This window comes from Delphinapterus leucas, chromosome 2, assembly GCF_059928025.1.
Source record: "Delphinapterus leucas isolate spDelLeu-1000000601 "Yukka" chromosome 2, BTC_Dleu_Yukka2, whole genome shotgun sequence".
Taxonomy (NCBI): Eukaryota; Metazoa; Chordata; class Mammalia; order Artiodactyla; family Monodontidae; genus Delphinapterus; species Delphinapterus leucas.
The window spans coordinates 106,084,419-106,101,254 of record NC_143130.1 but is presented as its reverse complement, the minus strand read 5'-3'; the positions used below and the strand labels follow the sequence as shown (position 1 = coordinate 106,101,254).

General features: G+C 40.2%; 1 protein-coding gene across 10 annotated transcripts in view; it reads left to right on the top strand.

Moving 5' to 3' along the window:
* Window positions 1-16,836, top strand: part of LOC115803651 (sal-like protein 2) — a 900,219-nt gene that overhangs the window by 748,941 nt on the left and 134,442 nt on the right. For 7 of the 10 annotated variants that reach the window (XR_016391489.1, XM_089905397.1, XM_089905393.1 and 4 more), the window contains 2 exons: window positions 191-260; window positions 12,422-12,485. The exons of 1 other annotated variant lie outside the window; for it this stretch is intronic. The gene's annotated coding sequence lies outside the window, so the exon portion shown is untranslated. 2 more of the 10 variants (XR_016391490.1, XM_089905404.1) reach the window with 2 other exon arrangements.

The window sequence follows — 16,836 nt, the reverse complement described above, 5'->3', positions numbered from 1 at the left end:
TTCCTATCCTAATTTAACTCAAAGACACACAAAAAAATGCCATCAATGGACACTAAAGGAAGACCTATGTCACATTTTCTCAATAAGAAAGTGGTACATAAAAAGCACATAAAACAGGCTGACAAATTTTACCACAAATTTACAGGAAGAAAATTACTATAAAGCTGTACTTTATTACTATCTCTTGCAGGACAATTAAAAAAGCAGATGTTTGAGGAGAAGACTTGATGAATGGGGAATGCTCAATTCAAGATATAATGGTAAGTGAAAAAATCTTGAGCCTATTTATAATAAGAATTTATAAAAAAGGGTAAACTGAATATTAGCAACATTATGCGATTACAGAATTGTCAATATCATATTATTGAATATCACACATTTCCTATAACCGGCATGTAACGTTGTATAATCAGAAAAATAATAAATGCTGTTTTCAAAACACAGTATTTAAAAATCTATTCACAATAAGGATTGTGATATTGATACCAGGGAGTTATTTAGAGAAGAAGAGTCTGAATAGCAATGTAACATCAATCTTACAATTTTGAAATAAAATATTACTAACTCCCTTCAAGAATTCAGTAAGCAACAGTTATCCACAAAAATTTATAACACTTTCTGGGTCACCTTGAACCTAATCTTCTTACTCTATGCATTTCATGTCTAATACATTAGTTTCCACTTGCAGGCAAACAATATGACAAATGCTATACATGAAAGTCTGTGCCAAAGGAAGGAGGCTGCCCCAGTCGCAGCTCTGAGTACAGGTAGCAAGTGCCTGGGAAGCACTGTGTACTTGCTGCACAGAAGTAGACAGCTGAGTCTCCAGGCTGGGTGTCTGAGATGTGCAGGGAGAGACGTTTGGCCTTGTCATTCAATAAAACACTCCATCTTTGGTGTTCTCTTTTGCTCTTATTTGAACGAATGTCTATAAGGAGCTGGGGACCTTTTCCAGGTTCTTTCTTATACCAAAGGAAGTAGTCTAAAGCAGAGTCTGTATAAGTACAGGTGATAACAGAGCTGTTTCCCTCCTGGACAGTCAGGGTAGAAGGACTCTGCTCCATCTTCTCTCCAAGGCTGACACCTATGCGGAAAGAAGAAGTCAGAGAAAGGAGAAGGGTTGCCAGATTACTAAGCTCCAGAATTTACTTTTCCTTCTCTATAATAACTAGAAGAAACCTGAATAAAGCCAGTCTTGGCTTCTAAAGAATATCCACTAATACACTGTTTCCCTTAAACCCTCAACTCACAGTCCAGCTGCAGCCACAAGAACACGATTAAAGCCCCAGTGGGGGGCTTCCCTGGTGGCGCAGTGGTTGAGAGTCCGCCTGCTGATGCAGGGGACATGGGTTCGTGCCCGGTCCGGGAGGATCCCACACGTTCATGGAGCGGCTGGGCCCATGAGCCATGGCCGCTGAGCCTGCACATCCGGAGCCCGTGCTCCGCAACGGGAGAGGCCACAACAGTGAGAGGCCACAACAGTGAGAAGCCCGCGTACCGCAAAAAAAAAAAAAAAAAGAGCAATGGTAGCAGGCAAGGTTGCAGATCCCTGTCCAGACCCATATCCCAATTCCTCTTAATCCCAAAATAACTCACCCAAGATCAGGAGCACAGTCACTCTTGTCAAATGCCTCATATTCTAGTGTAAACCAGGACCCAGGGTCAGGCTCTGTTGCTGAGTCTGAGCCTGGACCAGGGATATGAACCAGGGACGAGGCACAGCAGCACCTGCCAGAGCCCACACTAGCAGCTCTCACCTAGGGCTGTCCCCAGAAGCAAGCCAATAGCAGGGTGACAGCTCCTCAGAATGGGCTTCCCTTCAAGGTTCAACTGAGCACTCAGGAAGAAGAATAGAGGGTAAAAACTTCCAGCACAACAGCATAGCAGTCTGCTTTCCTTTTAGATGTTTGCCTAGGTCTAACCCTTTAGCGATTTAGTCTGAATGAAACAAATATATCAGAGGGTAGATTCCACTGGGCTCCTTATTCCCCATCAATTTTCCACAGTCCCAGAAGGTGGTCATCTACTGTAGCCAGTCTCATACTCATGGAGCTCTGAGAATAACCCATCTGACCTAGAAGTTCATGCCCAGAAATCCCCCATTGACTCCTGTGTAAGATGAAATGGAATCTTAATCTTATTCCATAAAAGAGCAAATGAGACCATCTGAACTGGACCTTTCATCTCTTGACACCCTGGTGTCGTTTTATAATCACACTAAGTCCACATCTTACATCTGCTACTCAAATCTCACTTAACAGTTTTTAAACAGGGAAGCAGACCCCTCACTAGTCCCTACTGACCAGCTAGGACAGGACATTTGATGTAGAAGAGAGGAAGTGAGGAGAAGAAAAGGCACAAGTTCAGAGTCAGACCTAAATCCAAATCCCAGCTCTGCCACCTTGCAACCTTGGGCAACTCACTCCTCTGAGCCTCAGTGTCTTCATCTGTAAAATAGGGAGAATAACACCTACTTCAGAGTCAGCCTATGGTATACGGTCAACAGTAAATTGTAATTCCTTCCCATTCTTTTCCTTCTTGTCTACATGCGAAGAACTGTGGCCAGTAGAAAGCAGTTGTGTAGGATTATATATTTGATTGTTTAAGTGTACATATAGATCATTCACCCTTCCTTCAAGAAATACCCAATATAAACTCAGTAACAATAACACAACAATTAAAAATAAAAACAAAACATCCATTCAGGAAAGGAGCTAAATCCAAAAGATACCATAATGTTAGCTGAATCAGCCAATTGCAAAAATCCAAACATATTAGATACTCACATTAATGTGGAAAAGATAGTGGTGTGTTGAGTTCTTTGCTCATATAATATGGGAAAGGAAAATCACTAGAAAATATTTGGGGAGTGCCTCTTCGAGGTCTAGAATTGCCCAATGTATTCTGAGTGAGCAATTTTTCCATTTTCCCATGGAAGAAGATCGATGAGTGCTAATGACTTCTAGTAACATTTTGATAGAGTGGATACAACAAAGTATGGAATAAATAACCAGCTTACCTTCAGTACTAGGTGGAGGAGAAAGAAGGATATATGAGGGAGCTAAATATGTGAGGACAGCTTCTACAGAAATAGAACATAAAAGGGTTACAGTTTAGAATCAGCTCGTTGCAACAGCGACCCCATGTGGTAAATAGACTTGGACAGAAGAAATGTTTCACAGAAGTCAATAGTTCCGTGCAATTTATGGACTATCCATCATATTTTCTTTGTTAAATGCAGTAGCCAGTAGTTTGGCTTGTTCAGGTGGACCATGGGGTCTATTTTAGGCAATGGAAAAAAACCCTGAATGGGGATCTAGACAAACTAGTTGTAAACAATTCTCTGGACTTGATATTTGTGCAATTTTGTACAACTCACTTATCGTCTGACAAGCACAGTTTCTTCATCTTTATAAGAGATATTATGGAGATTAATTAAATGAACATAATAAAGTTCTTTCTAAACTATAGATTTCTATATAAATACCAACTATGTTTAACATAGGAAATATCACAAGACCAAAAAATAATCTTACCTTTTCAGGACAACAAATGCAACTTGATGTTTCTGGTTTGCCATCTGTTAACTCACTTAGGAGTTTATTACTGGATATCAAGCAACGAGAGGAGGAAACACTAGAAGCTTTCCTATGTTGCAGCCTTTGGAATGAAAGTAATCATTAAAGGTTGTGTTGTGTTATGCATTGAATTTTGTCCCACCTCCCCTGCCCCCTCCCAAAAAAAAAAGATATGTTGGAGTCCTAATCCATAGCACCTCAGAATGTGACCTTATTTAAAGATAGGTCTTTACAGAAGTAATCAAGTTAAAATGAGGTTATTTTGGAGGACTCTAATCCAGTATGACTGGTGTCCTTATAAAAAAGGGAAATTTGCACACAGAGACAGATGCAAATAAAGGGAAAACAATGTGAAGAGGCACAGAGAAAAGATGGCCGTCTACAAGCCAAGGAGAGAGTCCTGAAACAGATCATTCCCTCACAGCGCTCTGAAGGAACCAGCCCTGCTGACACCTTGATCTTGGACAAGATGAGAGACAATAGCCTTTACAACTGTGAGACAATAAATTTGGGGAAGGGGAGAAGATGAAGAGCTAAACCTTGCACCACTTAATTTTAAGCGTTTCTGGATTCTTGCAGAGAACCCAGTGAAACTCATTATACAATCAGAAAAAGATCAGAGGAGGGAGGACTGACTGGAGCACAAGGTGGCTCCAAGGAGAGTGGTTCCTCTTGGAGAGAGAGGTCCCCCTAGCATCCAGGCAAGGGGAAGTTCTCACATGGCTGCAGCAGGTGGCTGTCTACATCTACAGCTCTCAGGAAAACCGGGATAATTTTCTGTCCCCAAAAATGTTTCTCCACCCCTACCTTCTCTAAAATACTTAAAATTATATTTCAGGGACAAAAACTGATTCCACAAGTAACAACAAAAAAAAAATGTCGGGCTTCCCTGGCGGCGCAGTGGTTGAGAGTCTGCCTGCCGATGCAGGGGACACGGGTTCGTGCCCCGGTCCGGGAAGATCCCACATGCCGCGGAGCGGCTGGGCCCGTGAGCCATGGCCGCTGAGCCTGCGCGTCCAGAGCCTGTGCTCTGCAACGGGAGAGGCCACAGCAGTGAGGGGCCCGCGTACCGCAAAAAAAAAAAAAAAAAAAAAAATGTTGCTTGAATGAAATTTAACCACAATGTAATTCAATAGGATAATATTAGCTCCTTTCCTAAAAGCAGGTTTCCTGGTATAGAAGATGGTATTAGAATATAGGTCCAAAAAAAAAAAAAATAGGTCCAAATGATGTGATGAAGGCCAAAGTAAAGTAACTTAAACAAGATAGAAGTGTATTTCCTTCTCATGTTACAGCCCAAATATTAGCAGTTCAGGGCAAATACAGGAGTTCCATAGTGTTGGTGATGGTCCTAGTCCATTTGGGCTGTTATCACAAAAATACCATAGACTGGTGGCCTAAACAACAAACATTTACTTCTTAAAATTCTGAGGGTTAGGAAGTCCGAGATCAAGGGGCCAGCAGATTGGGTGTCTGGTGAAGACCCACTTCCTTGTTCATAGACCACTGTCTTCCTGATGCTTTGTCATATAGAGGAAGGGGTGAGGAAGCTCTCTGGGGTCCCTTTTATAACGAAACTAATCCCATTCATAAGACCTTCACTCTCATGACCTAAACATTTCCCATAGGCCCCACCTCCTAATACTATCACCCTGGGGATTAGGTTTCAACATATGGATTCCGGCAAGACACAAGCATTCAGCCTGTAGCAGTGACTGAAGGCATAGCAGTGACCTAAGTACCGTATTGCTATGCCTCCCTCAACACCCACCTTTATTTGGGGTCTAAGACATATTTTTATATGGACAACAATCCTCACAACAATCCTTCCAGTTATCTCAACTTTATGAATTAGGAGACGAGGCATACAGAGTATAAATGGCTGATCCAATGTCCCATAGTTACTAAGAAGAATCAGAAAATATAATTTATACTTCCTAATTCTCAATTTAGTCCTCTTTCCACAGAGTTCTTAAAGTGAGATAAAAGAGAGGATAAAAAAATGAATATTATGAAGAAAAACTCTATTGAATTTCTAGTTTTGCCTAAAAGTTACCTAACTTTCCTCCTCAAGGTAAAACAGGCCAATTACCAGGACCAAATGCCAAAACAGAACTTCTAAGGAAACTTAGTTGCTCCCTCCCAGCCACCTCAAAAAATGGGGAAAACATAGACCTGAGCATGCAGTGTCCCTGCCCTGATCCTGAATTTTAAAAGGCTCTATCCTGGCCATCCTCCAGCTGCTCCCATACCACTCCCTATGAGAAGTCCACAGTGCCAAGGAGATACCTCTTCTAGACGATACTCTGGGTACCCAGGATCCCAGGATTCCCCGCACACATATCCCCAGATCCACTTTTAAGGTCTGCATGTGCTTCCTCCAAGTACCATCTTCCCAGATGCAGATATTCCACCAGTGTATACACAGCCCTAGGCCCAAGGGGTAGTCAAGGAATGGCTGTTTGCAGGGATTGTAGTCATGTGGGCTAAGGTGTCTCTATCGAAAATAGAATTCAAAAATAGATCAGGGCATATATGGGAATTTAGTATACTATAAATGTAGTATTCCAAATCTATGGAGCAAGAGTGAAGTTTTCAATAAGTAGTGCTCCTACTCTTGTCTATCCATTTGGAAAAAATAAACAAATGTAAGTCCCTACATAAAAATTAATTCCTTTTGAGATATACTCCTTTGAATCATATGGTTCAAAATGGAGCTGCTAACTTCTTTCAGAATCAGCCCGAGGCACCACTAATTAATTGGTCAAATGTAGAGCAAAGCTGGGCGAATCCTAGCAGCCCATACACCCCCACCAAGGGTTGTCCGGGAAAGAGCCACTGACTCGCATTGAATCAACGAGAGCCCTACCCAGGATTTTCTAAGTTGAGAGAAAGAGAGAGAGAGAGAGAGAGGCATCGAGTCCAGTCCCTCTCAAGGATGTACATAAAAGGATGTAGCATAGGACCTGTAATCAGCCTAGTTGTTTAAACGACATGTTTAAATCCTACCTGATTTGAATTCTCCTCCCATTATGCACTCACTTGCTGTCTCTCCTTCCTTCACAGCTAATTTATCTCTACTTCCTTATCTCACATAGCATTTTGTGCAGTTCTCTGTCTTAGCACTTACCAAACTGTTTTGAGTTCCTAGTTTACTGTTCATTCCTACAACCAACACTTTTTTGGACAGGGACCATTTTGGGAGTTAGGGCTATACCATCGCTGAAAGCAGTCTCACTCCTTGAGGAGCCTATAGGCTGATGGAGAAGTGGAGTGGTTAGACTACACGCCTGAGAGGCAGACTGCCTGGGTTTCAGTTTACTGTTTAATAATTTTGTGGCTTGAGTGAGATACTGAAATTCTCTGAGCCTTAGTCCCTTCATCTGTAAAGTGAAGCTCATGATAAGAGTCGTGAGAATTAAATGGGTTCACAAATGTTTGGGATCCCACCTGACACCAGGAGATCAAGGATAGTTTCTTTCACCTCCTTATCATCAGTGCTTAGCACAGTACCTGGCACACAAGGATTCATTTCAATAAATACTTGTCAAATGAACTAATTCTGTGGCTTTACATTGTAATTGAGTTATAATGAGTGACAAACCCAGGAACCACAACACCCGCTGGTGGAGGGACATTAAGGCTTCAGGAAAATGGTTTTTCTGTGCTCAGGGGTTTGTATTCAGTTTGCCCTGCAGCCCCTTCCACTGTGTCTCTCATAGCACAGAAGTACAAGTCAGTCACTCCCTAGAACAGATGGTTTCTTCAGGTGGGAAGAGGTTTGGCTCTTATTAAATTCAGCCTCGGGCTTCCCTGGTGGCGCAGTACTTGAGAGTCCGCCTGCCGATGCAGGGGACACAGGTTCGTGCCCCGGTCTGGGAAGATCCCACATGCCGCGGAGTGGCTGGGCCCGTGAGCTATGGCCGCTGAGCCTACGCATCCGGAGCCTGTGCTCCGCAACGGGAGAGGCCACAACAGTGAGAGGCCCACGTACCGCAAAAAAAAAAAAAAAAAAAATTCAGCCTCAAAACCATAGTTGCCTTTAACAAGGCTGTCCCCTGTGATGTATTTCAGAAGGAACTAGAGACCTTGATTGCGATGTTGGACATACCAAAAAAGATGTGTTCCCTGACACTGAATAGGTGCACTTCGCAGTCACTGGATCCCCTTCCGTGACAGTGACCTGATCTTCTGGCTGAGTCATCAACTGAGCTCTCAGTCCACCTATAAATTAATCCATAACACATCAGAGAAACTGCTGAAAAAGAATGTAAGTGGGTAATACAAGTGGAAAATGGGAAGGGAATATCACTCACTGTAAAGAGAATCGCAAGTGTTGAGATATGTGCAGAAGCCACGGCTCAAGCTGGGCTGGATGGGGGCTCCTTTCCAGTCCACATTTGCTGGAGATATGGCCCCACTCCAAAGACTATGTTCTCAAAGAGCACAGCATTTTACAGATGGCCCTGGTGCCTCCTGGCACCTGTACCATCTCTCTGTAGAGCAAGCTCTTGGTCAGGCTCCTCAAGGTTCTGTGGAAAGCGAGACTGCTGCACAAAACATAGTGTCAGAATGTTCTCTAGTGATGACTGTCTTAATATCCTTAGTGCCTGGAACTCCCTTCCTCACTCCCCTCACCTATAAGGGATCAATGTGTGTGTTTTGCCTGTATGACTCTCTGTACTATGTTCTGAGGGGCATAAACAAAAAGTTGAGAGAAGACCTGATTCTTTCCCTTAACTGGTTAGGGTCTCCTGTGGCTTTGTTGTATTTCTCACTCTGAACAATTATAAATTAGCTAAAAGAGTTAGGCCTTTTCTAAGTTCTCTATATTAAAGTATAAAGGAGGGAAATACAGTATCTTTCTTTTCATATGTTCTCAGATGTGAGAGAGCAACCTCGTATCTGGCTAACTCTGAAAATGGTAGTACACTTGCAAAAATCTAAGTGTTTCTTATATTTAGGTCTGGGCTTCTGTGCAAACTCTGATAATTTCTCATATTTTACATATTAGGTATACAAAACCCTGTTTTGCGAACTTCTATATTACAGGAAGGATTAGGGACTAAAGAAGAGGAGAGGTTAAGGAGGAAAGTTCTCTTCTAGTCTTTGCATTCAGTCCTTACCCTGCTGATTCTAGGTGCTACCACTTAACCACATTTTCTCAGCTGCATTCCCTAGCTAAAGGCCTGGCCCTGGCAATCTATCCCCATCCTTCCCTTCCTTTATTTCTTCTTGTGGGCCTGAGGTAAGTGGCTGAGAGTCTGGTACGTAAAGAGCTGTGATCTTCTTTGATGTTAATTTTGGGTATTAGTCTTCCTCATGTATGAAATTACATGAAGTAGGGAGACTGCTTTTTCTAGCATTTTCCTGAAGCACAGTGTCATTGTACCTCAGCTGGGAATTAAATCCCTCTTGGAGATGTAGGGTCCAAGGTGAACTGTGCTATGTCTTTCCCAACCCTCTCATTTCTGCTTGAGGAGTAAACAGCAGACTTGGGGTGGCCACTGGGGGGTCTGGCTATTTGTCAATTGATACACTTTCCTGGGAACATGATTGCTCTTTTTCTGAATAAGAGCATTGCCAAATCATATCAAATCTGGAACCACAAAAATGTTAGCAGAATTTCTAGATGTCTTAAGATTTTTTCTCTCCTAATGAGGATACTTACCAGGAATATTCCCAAAGAAGGGAATTTTAGTTTGGGAAAAATAGAAGGAATGGTTACAATTGTTTGGAAGAAGTAACATTTACAAGAGAGTTTTACATTTGCATGGAATTTTCTCTCTTCTCTCACACGGATGGTGGTTTCAACATTCCGGGTCAGAACCAGCAAGAATGTATCTAGTTAAAGGTGATAAGTGATTTTCTCAAGCAATGATAGGCAGCCAGCAATAAATGCTGTGTCTGCTACCTCAAGTTTATTCAACTTAACCCTGTGGAGATGTTTAATAAAATGTACAAAATAGAATCTGCTATTATAGAAATTTCTCCAAAGAAGATATACAGATTGCCAACAAACACATGAAAAGATGCTCAACACCATTTATCATTAGAGAAATGCAAATCAAAACTACAATGAGGTGTCCCCTCACACCAGTCAGAATGGCCATCATCAAGAAATCTACAAACAATAAATGGCGGAGAGGGTGTGGAGAAAAGGGAACCCTCTTGCACTGTTGGTGGGAATGTAAATGGATACAGCCACTGTGGAGAACAGTATGGACGTTCCTTAAAAAACTACAAATAGAACTACCATATGACCCAGCAATCCCCCTACTGGGCATATACTTGAGAAAACCATAATTCAAAAAGAGTCATGCAATGTTAATTCAAATACACCCAAATATTTGAGTTCTAAAGTTAGAATCATATTTAAAGTAATATAGAAAACTAGAAAAGACAAGTTCTACAAACATTTAGCAGCTCAGTGTATGTGAATGGAAGCCGGTGTTCTGTAAGTTTACATTTAAACATGGTAAAAAGAATAAATGTTCATTTTCATAAAAAAAAAAAAGAGTCATGTACCATAATGTTCATTGCAGCACTATTTACAATAGCCAGGACATGGAAGAAACCTAAGTGTCCATCGACAAATGAATGGATAAAGAAGATGTGGCACATATATTCAATGGAATATTACTCAGCCATAGAAAGAAACGAAATTGAGTTATTTGTAGTGAGGTGGATGGACCTAGAGTCTGTCATACAGAGTGAAGCAAGTCAGAAAGAGAAAAACGAATACCATATGCTAACACATATCTATGGAATCTAAAATAAATGGTTCTGATGAACCTAGGGGCAGGACAGGAATAAAGACACAGACGTAGAGAATGGACTTAAGGATACGGGGAGGAGAAAGGGCTGGGACAAAGTGAGAGAGTAACACTGACGTATATACACTACCAAATGTAAAATAGATAGCTAGTGGGAAGCAGCTGCATAGCACAGGGAGATCAGCTTGGTGGTTTGCGACCACCTAGAGGAGTGGGAAAAGGAGGGTGGGAGGGAGACTCAAGAGGGAGGGGATATGGGGATATATGTATACATATAGCTGATTCACGTTGTTACACAGCAGAAACTAACACAACATTGTAAAGCAATTATACTACAATAAAGATGTTATAAAAAAAGTGAGTAGCTTCATCACTGGCATTAGAGCTAACAAGAAAAATCATATGATCATTTCCATTGATGCAGAAAAGGCCTGTGACAAAATACTATATACGTTCATGTTAAAAACACTAAGAAGTAATTAATAGCTAATTCCTTAACATAGAAAAATACATATGCCACAACCTCAGAGTAGCACCTACATCTGGGGAAATGCTAGAAGCTTTCTTATTAAAGTTGGGAGAAAGACAGAGATGTCCACTACCTTTACCACTATTTAGCATTGTGTTGGAGCTACTACATAATGCAGTCGGCCAAGGGAAAAATCAATTAGAAGCATAATAATTGGAAAGAAACAGGTAAAATATCATTGCATATTTGCAGATGAACTAATGATATATCAGAAAACCTAAAAGAAGAAAAACCACTATCAGAAGACAGGTAAACAACAATTTAAAAGCAGCTTTTATATCATTCATATGCAAAAATAAAAAACAGTTAAAAGAAATGTGGAAGAAAAGAGCACATTGTTGCATGAGAGTAAAAGATAAAGGAAAGAACATTCTTTGGTTTTTTTTTTTTTTTTTTTTTTTTTTGCGGTGCGCTGGCCTCTCACTGTTGTGGCCTCTCCTGTCGTGGAGCACAGGCTCCGGACACGCAGGCTCAGCGGCCCTGGCTCACGGGCCTAGCCACTCCGCTGCATGTGGGATTTTCCCGGACTGGGGCACGAACCTGTGTCCCCTGCATCAGCTGGCGGACTCTCAACCACTGCGCCACCAGGGAAGCCCCAAGAACATTCTTAAGTACAAGTTAAGACTAAGCAGATAGGTCAATTAAATGGAATAGCAAGTCAATAATTAAGCCTAATTGTATATGGAAATTTAGTATATGTTAAAGACAGTATCTCAGATCAGTAGGGAGGAATGAGTTCTCAGTAAGTATATTGTGACAAGTGTGTTAGTGAGAGTGGCCCATTTTATTTTACTTAAAAACTTTTTTTTCTTTATTTGTATTGTATTATTTTTGGCTGTGCTGCAAGGCATGTGGGATCTATTTCCCTGACCAGGAATTGAACCCATGCCCCCTAAAGTGGAAGTGCAGAGTCCTAACCACTGGACTGCCAGGGAATTCCCTGTCCCATTTTAGACCAGTAGTCTTTAAAATGGGATTCCTATACTCTTGAAATTATATGAAGGTTTGCCAGGGTTTATGCAGGCATAGATAATTCTAATGGAATCTAGTCATGTGTGTGTGTGGGCGTGTGTGTGTGTGTATGGGTTGGTGTATTAGAATTTTTTTCCCTAAAACTGCTTTAGAACATGCTTGAGATCAGATGTCATGCTGCCTCTTTCCCATTTCACTTTCCACTCTTAACTTTCCCTTACAAAAACCTCCACCATTCTGAATCTTACTATGATACATTGCTCCAGAGTCTAAAATCTCCAAGGTACCAAAGAAGTAAGCAATTCATTGGCTCCTGGCTTCTGAGGGAAAGTCCTGAACAGCTAGGCAAGAAATATTGCAAGACAGGGAGGTGTTTTAACTAGGCAGCAACCTCGAGACAAGACTCCTTAATCTTATCTATCTATCTATCTATCTATCTATCTATCTGTCTGTCATCTTAGAATTCAGAAATGAATTGGTGGTCACTGAAACCCATCGTGTAACATCATTGTTTGAATTGAAAAACAAAGTCAAACTTTTTATGAGAAAAAAATCTTATGTGGCAGGTTTGTTTGACAATGTGGGGCATGGGAGAAACAGAAGAATCAAGGAGTCGTCCCAGGATTTCTGGTAAGGTGAATTATATTGCCATTTTTTTTTTGAGATGGAAAAGAGTGAGGGAAGAACCTATGGGGGGAAATCAAGCCTTATGTTAAGGATATGTTAGATGCCAATTAGATATCCAGTGTAGATCTTACATAGATTACAGTATATATGAGTCTGGCTTTCAATAGAGAAGATTGGGATGAAAATGTAAATTTGTGTGTCATCAATGTATAAATAGTCATTAAAGCCATATCCCTAGATGAGATTGTAGGGGAGCTAAAGCTTTACCTGTTCCCTCTTAGGTTCTCCATCTGGACCTGAGAAGTAAGTTGACATAAAACAGGTTAACAGGAGAAAAGCATAGAGATTTTATTTAATAATTTTTACATGTACATGGGGGTCCTCATAGAAAAATGAAGACCCAAAGTGGCTAGGCTTAAGTGCTTTTATACTAGTGGCCTGTTTTGGGGTGGCATGTGCTGAACCCCTCCAAGATCATTTGAAGAGAATAAATGTTTGAGGACTGAGCTCTGTGAAAACACAACATGTAGACACCAGCAAGAGGAGGAAGATGTAGGAAAAGGAGACTGAGCAGGAGCGGTTTGCAAGGAAGAAGGCAAACCAGGAGAATGTGGAGTTCCAGAATCCAGGCAAAGATGGTGTTTCAGGGAGAGAGTAGCCATAATGCCACATTCTTCGGAGACACTCAATAAGATAAGGAATGGTAATGCATCATTGGATTTGTTGATATAAAACTCACTGGTGGGCTTCCCTGGTGGCGCAGTGGTAGAGAATCCGCCTGCCAATGCAGGGGACACGGGTTCGAGCCCTGGTCTGGGAGGATCCCACATGCCGCGGAGCAACTAGGCCCGTGAGCCACAACTACTGAGCCTGCGTGTCTGGAGCCTGTGCTCCGCAACAAGAGAGGCTGCGATAGTGAGAGGCCCGTGCACCGCGATGAAGAGTGTCCCCCACTTGCTGCAACTAGAGAAAGCCCTCACACAGAAATGAAGACCCAACACAGCCATAAATAAATAAATAAATAAAATTTAAAACTCACTGGTGACCTCAGCAAGAGTGATTTCAGCGGAATGGTAGGGATGAAAACCTGACTGTAGTGGGTTCAAGTAAGGAAGGTGTTAGGGAGTAGAGATGATACATTTAGAATACTTTTTGAAAATGTTTTTTTATTGTGGTAGAAGTCACATAATAGAAAACATACTATTTTAACCGTCTTTAACTGTACAGTTCAGTGGCACTAAGTACATTCACATCGTTGTGCAGCTCCCACCATCATCTCCTGAATTTTTCAGCTTCCTAAACTGAAACTCTGTCCCCCACTAAACACTAACTCCCCATTCCCGAGACACAAGGAGCAAAAAGACTATAACCTGTTTTTACCCACTGAACCACTAATTCCAGTTCTAGGATGCTGTTCTAATAAAATGATGAGAAATTCAAATTCAAATTTTTATTTAAAGGCGTATACCATAATGCTATTTAAAATGATGAAAAACTGGAAATAAATCAAGATATCCCCAAACAGGAAAATTATAAAGTTAAGTGTGGTATAACTATGGTGTAGAATAGTAGAATAATCGATTCAAACTATGAATATAAGGTATTTTTAATGACAAAAGTGAGTGTTAATAAAAAGGACATAAAGTTGTCTCTATAATATGATGTAACAATGTGCAAAATTGTGAAAAAGATCGAAATAAGTAAAAATAATGAGTGCTTGTCTATGTGGCAGAGTTGTGGATGTTTTCAGTATTTTTGTAATTTTTTGCCATCAGAAATGCATAAAACATACATAGGATTAACCTGGTTCATATTTACTATAATGAAGGTAGACGAGTGATGATCTGTATCTACATAACTCCAGTTATTTTGACTGAAAAATGCTTCTCAGCACCATAAATTCAGCTCATAAAATAGTACAAAACCAAAAGGCTCCCCCCCCACCTTCTTCTGTATTAATTATGGATCTATTTGTGGTAAATGACAGAATCTCAGCTCATGCTGGCTTGTTCCCAATGAGAGTATTTTGACTTTTGCTGTTCCAGGCAGAGCTGGATATAGGCTCTGACGATGCTCTCAGATCTGTCTTTCTTCATATCTCTGCATTGTCTTTCTCTATATTTTAGGCTAAGGTGTGAATGATGTTCCCTAAAATGTTCCAGTGATTAACTTCCACAGCTCACAATGAAATGGCAGCTCTACTGTGTAGAAAAAAACACGAAAACCACAGATATCCACTTAAATGAATCTGTCTGCAAAGCAGATGTGTTCATGGCTTGCATCTTTGTGCTTACCTTCTACAATGGTTTCTAGTTTTGAGAGTCTGTGAACCTATTCTAATAACTCTTTCAAATTTCAATGTTAATGATAGATTAAAGCAAATCTTGAATAGTCTCTTTCAGACAAATCTTCTCTGTCCATGGTCTATTCTTATTTCCCCTCCCTTTCTCTTAAATTGTTCTTGGTCTCTTCCACCATTCAAGACCCCAAATATAGCATTACCCAACGTTCAGTTGTATATAGTATATAGCATTACCCAACATCCAGCACCAAGAAAACTTTTCCTTGATGAAACAATGGTGAGTGGGACTATTCTAAATCTATGGGTTGCTTTTCTGGGATGGATCATAGACATTTCATGAAAGTAAAATGTACAAACTTTGACTGGAAGTTTCCACATCTCTCACTTCATCCATCACTGAGTGTTACAGAAAGTCTTTTATTCAATAAAATGGATTTCTCTTCCTCACTCTTCTCAGTTGCTACTTTTGAAGAAAGCCTTTCTCTTTCTGAACGATGTGGATATAAACTAAATCACCAAACGGTGGAATAACAATTTTAGTTTTACTACGGTGTTGTTGTCTGTTTTTTATGTGCTTACTTGATTCTCAACCCTGCACCATTTAATAGAAAAATGGAACTGTAAGACCCCTAAAAATTTAGTATATTGCTGCCTGAAGAGATATCCTTTTTTAAGTACATCAAACCATGCTCTTCTAAGAGTGAACCAAATTAGACAACAAACGTGTTTGTGATGATAAAAGGCACAGTGGGGGTAAATTAGAAATTAGCCTTAATGTTGAAGGACTATCTGCCTGGCTTATCCTTGTGGCAACTCAGTACCCTGAAGAGCAGGGAAGTAGATGGGAACATATCTAAACTATACCAGTACAAGTACTGAGGAGGGCAAAATCTCACATGAATTTGGGAGTTATTTTCAGTGAAAATCATGCAGGGGTTTTTGCAGCCAGATGAGGAAGAGAACAAAGTACAAAGCAAAGCAGAATGTAGTTATTTTTATTTGTTTGGTCTGTATTATTTGATTTAAAAGTTTGTCCTTTACGGGAGGTTAATGAATGCAGAGAAGCTATTAGTCTCCCCCTACGTCTAAACAAAAGTCATGCTGCAAAGTGATCATAAAATTGCAACACATTGGGAAAGTGTTTAGATTTTTCCTTTCCTGCAATATGGCGATTAGTTGGTGGTAGAATTGCTCAGGGAAAACGAAATTTATTTGTTTATTGAATCAATCATTATGGAAATCCAGTTTTTCTATATATTTAGAAGTGTGCTTGTAAAAGTAAATCTTTGATATTATCTACCAGTTTAAATTTAGATTAATAGCTCATTCTAAAAAACAATTTCAAGATATTCCTTAATGTTGCTTATGCTAAAGACAGGTAATCTCATGACATGTTGTATTTTTATCTGGAAAGAAACCCAGTTCTGAGCTGTGTGTGGCCCTCTTGGATGAACTACTGCCTCAAGCTAACATTTCATATTATCTCACAGTACCATCCAATAAAAATTGTCCCTTTCAGTAATATTAAAAACTTTTAATTTCCTAAACTCTTCTTGCTTATTGTTTCTTGATCTTTGCTCTTAATAAGTTTACCCTGCTTGGAATGTGTTCTCCTACCATTTCCCTCACTTAAATTCCTACACATGTGTCACGTAAAAATTCAAAATCCAATTTCCATGAATTTGGAAGTGATTTTATTTTTAATCTGTGGTGAATTTTACAAGCTTTTTGGTGGCTCAGTTCTTTCACGGTATTTTCCCTCATTTAAAACTTAAAATTCTTAGTTTGGTGCAAAATCATATTGTTTTGTAATCGTTTCTGCAAATCACTGGAAAATGGACATTCCACTTTTCTTTGACTAGTTCCTGTAATGAGGAATATTTTACACCTCAAGGCAATCTGTTTTGTTTTGAAAAACCTCTAAGTGTTCATTTTTCCTTATAGGGAGATGAAATTAGTTTCCATACAAATTCTAACCATTGGCTATAAATTTGCCTGTATATATGGGTATAAATATTATCAGCCATTCATTGTTTCAACCATTGTTCGGTG